This window comes from Argopecten irradians, chromosome 4 (genome assembly GCF_041381155.1).
Source record: "Argopecten irradians isolate NY chromosome 4, Ai_NY, whole genome shotgun sequence".
In the NCBI taxonomy this organism is placed as follows: Eukaryota; Metazoa; Mollusca; class Bivalvia; order Pectinida; family Pectinidae; genus Argopecten; species Argopecten irradians.
Genome location: NC_091137.1, coordinates 35,556,775 through 35,567,507, shown reverse-complemented (window position 1 = coordinate 35,567,507; position 10,733 = coordinate 35,556,775).

Below are 10,733 nucleotides of genomic sequence, written 5' to 3'. Positions count from 1 at the left end.
CCTCCTTTAACAAATCCTCAAATTCGTCTGCCATTCTCAAAATCAGTGGAAATCTGCAAGCAAAAAATAATAGAGGAGACAATGTAGTTATTGATTATTGCAGTCATGCATTGTCCCCCTGGAGTAGGGAAATCTCCACCCCCCCCCTTTTTTGAATAGTTAATCAGATTGAGGCCTAGGGAAGCATGTAATCGTATCGCATGAGCGGAGTCTCCGCAGACTCCTCTGCGCGCTTAGGCGAGACACCAGTCGTTAATGTCAAACGTTTAGTTGGTGTAGAGCAACGGTCCCTCGTAGCTAGGGGTTCTGCTTGCTTAGAAGGCGTTTTACCCTCCATCAATGAGAAGTTGGAAGTCAGGTCACATCTCATTCGTTGCAGCCACATGGGTAATGTCTCCCCCTTATACAAAGCCCACAGAGTTCCCGAAATATTTGGCTACCGAAATTTGTGCCCTGATCAGTGTGCACCTGTAAAGGACACCCGAACGTTGATATGAACCTATCTACAAAGCAATACGCCACCGACTCGGCAGACTGGTCGGGGATTGCTTCTAACTCTACCCATTTGGTATATTGATCTACAATCATGACTATATACCGATTTCCCGCCTTGCTAGGGGTGAAAGGGCCTAGGATGTCTATGTGAACTCTCTCTAAGGGAAAGCCAGCTTGATAGGACACCAGTCCTGTTTGGCCACATGGCCCTTCTTGTTTTTAGCACAGGAGACACATGATCGTACGTGTAGTTTGGCGTCCTGCCTCATACCGTGCCACCATACATGCTGCTTTAACTTCTTATGAGATTTACTCTCCCCCAAGTGTCCACCGACCGTTTTGTCATGCACGTTCCTTAGTGCTTTTCCTCTTAAATCCCTGGGGGGCAATAAGTCGTGGGCGTTTGTGGCCCTCGGGGACGTGATGGAGAATGCCACGTACGAGTGTTAACATGGACATTTCTTTGATGTGAGGTGATTTTACCTCCGATGTGATGCTGATGACATAAGATCTAAGCCAGTCATGTGCCCAACATGCTGCTGCGTGTAGGTCTTGTTGTAATTGTAGTGTATCTTGCCGGCTGTGTATTTGTTTGTACATTGTATATTACAATGAATGATGTCAGCGTGCATAGGATGGAACCCTGTGGTATCCGGCTTTTATAGTTACCCAGTTCGAGAAACAGTTGTTTAAAATCACACGTTGCTTTCTACTATAGGCTGCCTTCGGCTGGCAACTCTCGTGTATCGGTCAAAAATCATTCAAAGAATTTCAAAAATTAAAAAAAAGGAAAGGGAAAGAGACGTCTAAATTTTAAATCCTCCAATACTGAAAGTTAAAATAGGCCTTTCCGAGATACCAGAATTGCTCGAGTCCCTCGAAAAATTGTTTTTAAAACAATTACCAGACTCTTCACTAAAATGTCTTTTAACTACATTTATATTTAACCAAGTTTATTCTTCTGGCAAAGTTCCCGAGTCTTTAATGGAATCTACTATTATACCCCTTCCGAAGCCCGGGAAGGATGCTACTGGTGCTAATACCTATCGTCCTATTTTATTGACAAGATGAATTTGTAAAACTCTAGAACGTATGATAAATACTAGATTAGTTTGATTCCTGGAATCAAACAATATGTTAAGTCATTTACAAAGCGGCTTTAGAAACCGCAGGGGAACGGTAGACCACTTAGTTAGACTAGAAACATTTATACGAGAAGTCTTTGCCAAGAAAGAACATCTTGATGCCGTATTCTTTGACCTTAAAAAGGCATACGACACAACTTGGCAATACGGAATCATGAACGATCTCCAGGATATCGGAATACATGGTAATTTGCCAAAGTTTATTTCAAAAGACCTTTTTCACGAACAATGGAATTTTGCCCACGAACCAATTTTATTGAAATTAAATGTAATATGTAGCAATATAAATGCAAACCCTTGAAATACGTCAAAAAAATTCAAAAGGTCCCAGGGGCCTGTGCTATGGCCAAATTAATGTTGCCCAGTAGAGGTGTATGACAGGGTTCCTTTTGGATCCAAGATGGTATAAAAATAATGTTTTATGTCATAAAACTGTATTATTTTTTCTGAAGAGTATAAATAATTACATATAATGATCACAAATATGTAGGCAAAATGGGACAAATAAAAGTTTGGCTAAATTTTAAAGACAGAAAATATCGAAATTTTGGGTGTTATTTTCGGCCATTTCAATTATTAACAATGGTGATTCACCCACTTCCAGTTAGAGTGCACCAAAAATATTTTCTAAAAAGTTGGCTCATTACCTGAAATGAATATTATGAAAATTTCAGAAAAATTGTGGACCGGTAAATTTGTCGTTGAAAGGTTATAATATAGCATGGTCTATTTTTAGTAACGTTACATAATGTTAAGAATATGCTTATTTTGGGTCATTTATCACGAATCTAACGGTGTCAACATTAATGTATAATCCAATACTCATCTGTAACGCTTGATATGATTTCAAATTGATTTATTTAGTGATACTTTGTAGAAAAATTAAGTTTTACATAATCAAAATTACAAAACATTTGGGTGTTTTATGACCACGATAAGCTGTTTAGCATTTGAAGTAGCTTCACTAATATGTCCTGTTCTAATGATTTATTTTGTAATTATAGAGCATATTTGCAGTGAAGAGAGTGATTAAAATGGGATTCTGTAACTGTGTGGTTTGAGAGGGAAGAGTTACCAGGTTACACGGGTCATGTTACAAACCTACAATAGTTCAATTATTTGCAGGGCTAACACTTCTGATTAACATTTATGTTGATTCATGTTAAAAAATGTAAATCTCGTCACTTTACATATTATGTCGTTTTAGATTTTAAGTTTATTTTTTCGGGAAACTCATTGATGTATCATTTCAGATTTATACATTAATGGCAAATACTTCTTTAATCTTGACAATAACTAACTGAATGTAGCAGTTTCAATAATGAAAATAGACATTACCTGTAAGTAGATCATCAAAACTTGATTTATCTTTATAGTCAATAATCATATTTGAATTCCATGTTAGAATTATTATATAATTAGAAAATTAAACAGCTTTTACTGAGTAATAGACAAAAAGAAAAGCTTCGATTGCAGTACATGAACATGGTGTATATCCCCGTGGTAAAGAGTGTGTGGCGATGAAACCGTTTTATTCAATACTGTATAAACTGACTTTGAGTTTAGAATTATATGAGTTTTATACGTAATTGTAAAGTAATCCGTATGGATTAAACCATCTATAAAAATCTTAATTGGCGGATATGGTATTAATCGTACAGAGATAATGGAGAAACAGTCGAACAGGAAATGAGAGTGTCTGATCAAACTGGAAATCATTTAAATGCAGTGTATTGCATATACTTTATGTTACTTAGCTTTGTGTCACGTATAAATTTATTTATTTGGATCCCCCTGACATGTATAATTCATGTTGTGATAACCAAATTTCTTATAAAATCTTTTTTTTTACCTGAAATGATAAACCTTATGCCATTTTGATTGATAGTATGATGTGTTTACGATACACAAAGCTAATTATGAAAAATAAAACTGTGGACCTCAAAAACGTTTGACTGTTTCATTAACCATAAAAGATGCTGTTATTTTTTTAACTGAAAAAAAATTCTTAGTTAACTTTTATGGAATTCATGAAAATTCCAAAGAAAATTAAAAAAAAACTCGAAATCAAACTTCAGTTGATTGATCACAAAATGTTCTGAACAATCTAAATATTAAACTGCAAAGAAATACTTATATAGTAAAATTAATACATTTTTGAACGAAAAAAATCGTATATCAATTTGTCTATGTTTTTTTAAACAAAAACTTGTAATGGTGTGATTTGATGCCATTGCCAACACTTTGAAAGCACAATATTTGAAAAACAACAATATTATTATACATATATGCACTAATATACGGGATGTGTGAAAATTGGTAAAAACTTGATTCTCTTACATAATAATCTACTCCCACCCATTTTTTTTCTAGATTTTGTTATTATTTTACTTTATATGCATTTCAGCTGTAAATAAAAATAATATTTCTGAGAATGCAGTTGCAATCATCATCCAGCTTGAAAAGTGAATGATAATGCCCTAAAAATTCCGAAATACTTTGTTATTGTGATTCAATATTTTGATTATTCTACAAGGTTATAAAATCATATATTACTTTAAATTTAATGTAACTAATGAGTATTAAATAAGATTAAGAATTTTTTTTTCTTTTTCTCAATTTTATGATTGAAAACGGCCGTGGTGCAACCACGTTGTAATACTGCTAAAAATAGACCTTGCCTTATTTAAGATCTTTAAACGACAAATTTACCGGTCCACAATTTTTCTGAAATTTTCACAATATTTACTTCAGGTAATGAGCCAACTTTTTAGGTCACCTGAGACGAAGACCCTGGGGTCTCTAGTTTCCCCCTTGGGAGGGGGTTAATTTTACTATAGTTTATATTGGGAAAACACATTTTTGCGCATTATTTGGTCATTTGTAATAGGAAATGAGTCAAATCTTGTCAGAATTATCAGTATGAGATGGCCATTTAATCCTATTAACAAATTTTCTATGACTGACCCCCAGGGGCCTTAGGGGCGGGGTCAAAAGGGGTCAAATAGGCTAAAACTTCAAAAATCTTCTTCTGAAATTCTAGAAATGGTAGAATCAAATACTTTTCATAAATAGAAAGGTCTTAAGGTCCTTTACAAAAATTGTGAATTATATGACCCTGGGTCTCACGTTTCCCCCTGGGAAGAGGGTCAAGTTTACTATAGTTTATATAGGGAAAACACATTTATGAGCATGTTTTGCTCAATTTTCATTGGAAACGAGTCAAACTTGGTTAGAATTATTAGCCTGAGATAGCATTTTAATATCATATCCACATTGGTTCTGGCCGACCCCCTGGGGGCAGAGGGGTGGGGCTAAAAAATGGTCAAATAGGCTAAAACTTCAAAAATATTCTTTTAAAATTCTGGAAATGGTATAATCAAATACACTTTATAGATGAAAAGGTTTTAAAGTTTGTTTATCAAAATTGTAAATTATATGACCCTAGGGTGTCCTGTTTCCCCTTGGGGAGGGGGTCAAGTTTACTATAGTTTATATAGGAAAAACACATTAATGAGCATTTTTTGCTCAATTTTCATAGGAAATGAGTCAAACTTGGTTAGAATAATTAGCCTGAGATAGCATTTTAATATCATATCACATTGGTCCTGGCCGACCCCATGGGGGCAGAGGGGCGGGGCCAAAAAAGGTCAAATAGGCTAAACTTCAAAAATAGTCTTTTAAAATTCTGGAAATGGTATAATCAAATACACTTTATAGATGAAAAGGTTTTAAAGTTTGTTTATTAAAATTGTAAATTATATGACCCTGGGGTGTCCTGTTTCCCCTTGGGGAGGGGGTCAAGTTTACTATAGTTTATATAGGAAAAACACATTAAAGAGCATTTTTTGCTCAATTTTCATAGGAAATGAGTCAAACTTGGTTAGAATTATTAGCCTGAGATTGCATTTTAATACCATATCCACATTGGTCCTGGCCGACCCCCTGGGGGCAGAGGGGCGGGGCAAAAAAAGGGTCAAATAGGCTTAAACTTCAAAAATCTTCTAAAATTCTGGATATAGTAGAATCAAATAATTATAGATGGAAAGGTCTTAAGGTGTTTTATAAAAATTGTGAATTATATGACCTTGGGGTCTCACGTTACCCCTTGGGGAAGGGGCAAATGCAAGTTTACTTTAGTTTATAAAGGAAAAACATATTTGTGAACATTATTTGCCCAATTTTCGTAGGAAATTAGTCGAACTTGATTAGAATTATAAGCCTAAGATATAGCATTTTAACATCCATATCCGTCCTCGATGACCCCCTGGGGGACCAGAGGGGCAGGACCAAACAGGGTCAAAATGATTAAAATTTCAAAAAATACCTCTATGTTCACAGGTTTGATGGAAGCAAATACTCTTCATAGTCTTAAAAGTCAAATTTATAAATCACTGACCAACTTCAAGGCCCAGCATATAGTGTTTATATGTCTTTAATTTGTTTCATTATATAATCTAACTCAGGTGACCGTTAAGGCCCATGGGCCTCTTGTTAGAAAATATTTTTGGTGCACTCAAACTGGAAATTGGTGAATCACCATTGTTAATAATTGACATGGCCGAAAATAATACCCAAAATTTCGATATTTTCTGTCTTTAAAATTTAGCCAAAATTTTAATTGTCCCATTTTGCCTACATATTTGTGATCATAATATGTAATTATTTATACTCTTCAGAAAATAATACAGTTTTATGACATAAAACATTATTTTGATAACTTTTTGGATCAAAAAGGGAACCCTGTCATACACCTATACTGGACAACATTAATTTGGCCACAGCACAGGCCCCTGGGACCTTTTGAATTTTTTAAACGTATTTCAAGGGTTTGCATTAATGTTGCTACATGTAACATTTAGTTTTAATAAAATTGGTTCGTGGGCAAATTTCCATTGTTCGTGAAAGAGTTCCTTTTATATTTGACAGACATTTCAAAATTCGAACGGGTTCAACTTATTCAGAAACAGAAACACATGAGATGGGTGTCCCTCGGGGTGGTATCCTGTCTGTCACACTTTTTGGCTTAAAAATTAACAGCATAACCAAATGTCTTGGTCAATCTACAGAAGGGTCTCTATTTGTGGATGATTTCTTGATCTGCTACAGATCAAGGAATATGCACACTATAGAACGACAACTACAACAATGTTTAGGCAAATTACAAAATTGGGCTGACGAAAATGGCTTTAGATTTTCAAGATCAAAAACTGTCTGCATGCATTTCTGTCAAAAACGAAAACCACACAACGATCCAGACCTCACACTCAATGGAATTAAAATTCCAGTAGTTGAACAAACTAAATTTCTTGGATTAATATTTGATTCGAAACTGTCCTTTGTGCCACACATAAAACATCTGAAGGATAAGTGCTCGAAGGCGCTGAACATTCTACGTGTTCTGTCCCATTCTGATTGGGGTGCAGACCGTGAAATGCTTCTGCGTATCTATCGGGCACTTATTAGATCAAAACTTGACTACGGCTCAATTGTCAATGGATCGGCTCGCAGCTTCTATCTACAGATGTTTGACCCTATCCAGAATAAGGGACTGCGTCTGGCACTCGGAGCTTTTCGAACAACACCTGTGAGGAGTCTCCATGTGGAAGCTAATGAGCCATCTCTAGACGATCGACGAAAGAAATTATCCTTACAGTATGCTGCTCAACTGAAATCCAATCCCAAAAACCCCGCATTCGATCTTGTATTTAATCCACAACACCAGGACATATTCAGACAAAATCAAAAGCTCATACCAACATTTGGCATCAGAATTTTTGCAGGAACTAAATATAAATTTCGACACCGTTGACGAGTACACCATATCGGATGTACCACCATGACTCATTCAATCACCTGATATCAATTTATCTTTGCATGAGAGGGCAAAGTCCAGTGCATTACCCGAAGAACATACTCCTTTCGGGAGTGCATCAGGACTTTCCCTGATCATGCTAAGATCTACACTGACGGCTCAAGAAACTATGGAACCAAAGAACTATAAAACAAGCGTCAAAAAATCCATTTTATTATACTGGTGCTGTGACCAGGATAGCTCCCTCTCTCTGTATAGCTGTCTCCGTGATATATCACTGATCAGCTCTATTTATGATAGTTAGTACATGTAACAAGATCTAGAGAGTAGGTAGGTTTACACATCAGTATTTGGCCATGATATCTACTACCGTAACAGCCCACACAATGTATCCATTCCGTGTTATACAAGACTAATAAGGTATGATATGACCAACATGTGTGCAGATAACTGACCGTATACATGTACATACACGAGTAGCTTTAGTCTGACAAGTGCCGAATAGCTAATTTTATGAATTCAAATGAAACTTATATTATCGTAAAACACACACCTCGCACAACATACACGCATCACACCGCATAAATAGGAGGCCGTCCTTACATGACCATAGATGTTAATAGGACGTAAATCAATCAAACAAACAAACCATAGATGTTAATAGGACGTAAATCAATCAAACAAACAAACAAATTTAGTAACATTATCTTTTTGATCTATTCATACAATGTAATATATTGGAGAACTGATACAAGTGGCGGGGCAATCCCCAAACATCTTGTACCTACTTAATGGTGAATGTGTATATAAGTCTAAATAAGGCTAGTGTTTAGAATGGTCTATAGACTGCATAGGTGTATTATAAAGTCTCTTTCGCAGTTTCCTTGGACCAAATCTATCTTAAATAGTTATACTACAGGCCTCACTATGGATGTTCACTTAGGACAAACTTGTTGTTGTTCTTCCAGTATTTATTTAGCTGGGTCTTAAAACTGTTGATTGGCCTGTCTCTTGTACAGTTAGTGGGTATTTCCACGAGTCCTGGATATTGTATTGGGATGTTTTCTCGTTGTTTCCAATCTCTGTATGTTTACATTTGGTAAGATTGAGAGTCATCAGCCAGTTCTCTGCTCACTTTACCATTTTATTTATGCTATTCTGTAGTTCTTGTCTGCAACGCGGAGTAGAAATTTATTTGTATAGTTTGGTGTCGTCAGCAAACATTAACAAGGCTTGGTACAGCTTCTGGAATATCATTTACGTATATCAGAAACAGTACTGGTCCCAGAACACGTCCTTGGGGAACTCTACTTGTTACTGGAAGACTCTGGGAACATGTTCCGGTGACTATTACTCGCTGTTCCATCGGAGTACTCTCCCTTTAATGCCATATTGTTCCAGTTTGTACCTTGTCAAAGGCCTTACTGAACTTCAGGTATATCACATCGGTATTGTGGCCTTCATCCATTGATATTGTCCAGTCTTCCAGGCATTCCAGTAGTTGGGTGGTGCATGAACGTCCCTGTGTAAAACTGTGTTGCTTTTTTGCGAATAGGTTGTTGTTATCCATATGTTTGACGATTTCGTCTCTCACTATTCTTTATAAAATCTTGCTAGGTACTAAGGTAAGGCAGATTGGTCTGTAGGATTGATTTATTGAATATAATAGTTAGAACTCTTTTTATTTCATTAACTGTTTTCGCCAGCAGCTAGCATTGGATGGATATCATCAGGACCTGATGACTTGTTAGGGTTGATTTTATTGATGGAAATATGATTGAATATCTTCACATTCAATGGTAACATATTAAATGTATATTTAATATACTCATTACATACAAAGTCGTCTCCACATGACTTATTATTTTTTAACCGTTTTATACATATCATAATTTCTTGTGGTGATATAAGTTCATTAATGACCGAGTTACTATCCAAGAGAGATAACTCTGAAATGTACATGAAAGGAATAAAGTATAAAAGTGACCAATCCAATTCACTCATCATGCAATTTATTTGTAATTATTAATGCTTTCTAATTGAATTATTTTGATCAAAACACATTCTGTTCTCTTGAATCATGCTTGGTTTATCTTTACCTACATAGAAGCCCGTCCTCATATGATCTGGGCTGTTAATTATCCCCCGCTTTCTCCGAAACGGGGGATATTAATTTGGGTTTGTCGTCTGTCTGTCTGCCCGTCTGTCTGTAACACTTCGTTTCCGTGCAATAACTAACAAATGTAAACCGATTTTCTTCAAACTTGGTGACAAGGTTAAATGCCTTTAGGGCTCGGCCAAGTTCGATCGCGACTGTCGATGGACCTTATTTAGCGGAGTTATGACCCTTTGAATTACTAAAAACGTCATTTTCTGACATTTCCGTACAATAAGTGTAACAAATGAAAACCGAATTTCTTCAAACTTAGTAATAAGGTTAAATGCCTTAAGGACTCGAGCAAGTTCGATCGCAACTTTCAACTGATCTTATTTAGCGGAGTTATGGCCCTTTGCTTACATAAAAAAGTCAGTTTCTGCCACTTCGGTACAATAACTAATAAATATTAACCTAGTTTCTTCAAACTTCGTAACAAAGTTAAATATCTTACTTCCGAATAAGACTTCAGTTTATTCTATCCATGTTTCAATCAAGGTTAAACCTAACCTCAATGATGTTTACCTACAATATGTCCTGAAAGCGGGGGATGGAAATTCCACGATTTTGCTTGTTTGATCAATGTACCTGCTGCCCCTATTGCATGATCGTAAAAGGTGATTAAATTTAGTATCTTATCTTTTCTCTTCTTCCTAACTGACTTTATCTTTCATAATGCCTCCCTTGTCACCGCCTCACTTTTGGCTTTGAGTTGAGCGTTCGCCCCTGTGAGGAAGGCTCTTGGTTCTGTCCCCTGGCCGAGACACACCAAAGCCTATAAAAGTGGTAGTTTCTGTTCCTGCTTAGCGCTCAGCATACAGGGAGTGGGGCGACTGGTTCGCCCGTTGTCAGTATAATGTGACCGGATGGGGTGCGTCGCTTTGTGTCTTCGGCGGCATGCTTCTGTTATATAGCATTATAGAAAGGGAAACAGTTCCACTATACAAGAAGACGCAACATGAATACACCGCAATCTCCCAAAACACGCACCTCACACAACATACACGCCACACACCGCATAAATGGGAGGCCGTCCTTACATGCGCATAGCTGTTAATAGGACGTTAATTTATCAAACAAAACAAACACTGGGGACTTTTCTTAAGATAACCGGGCCTATATA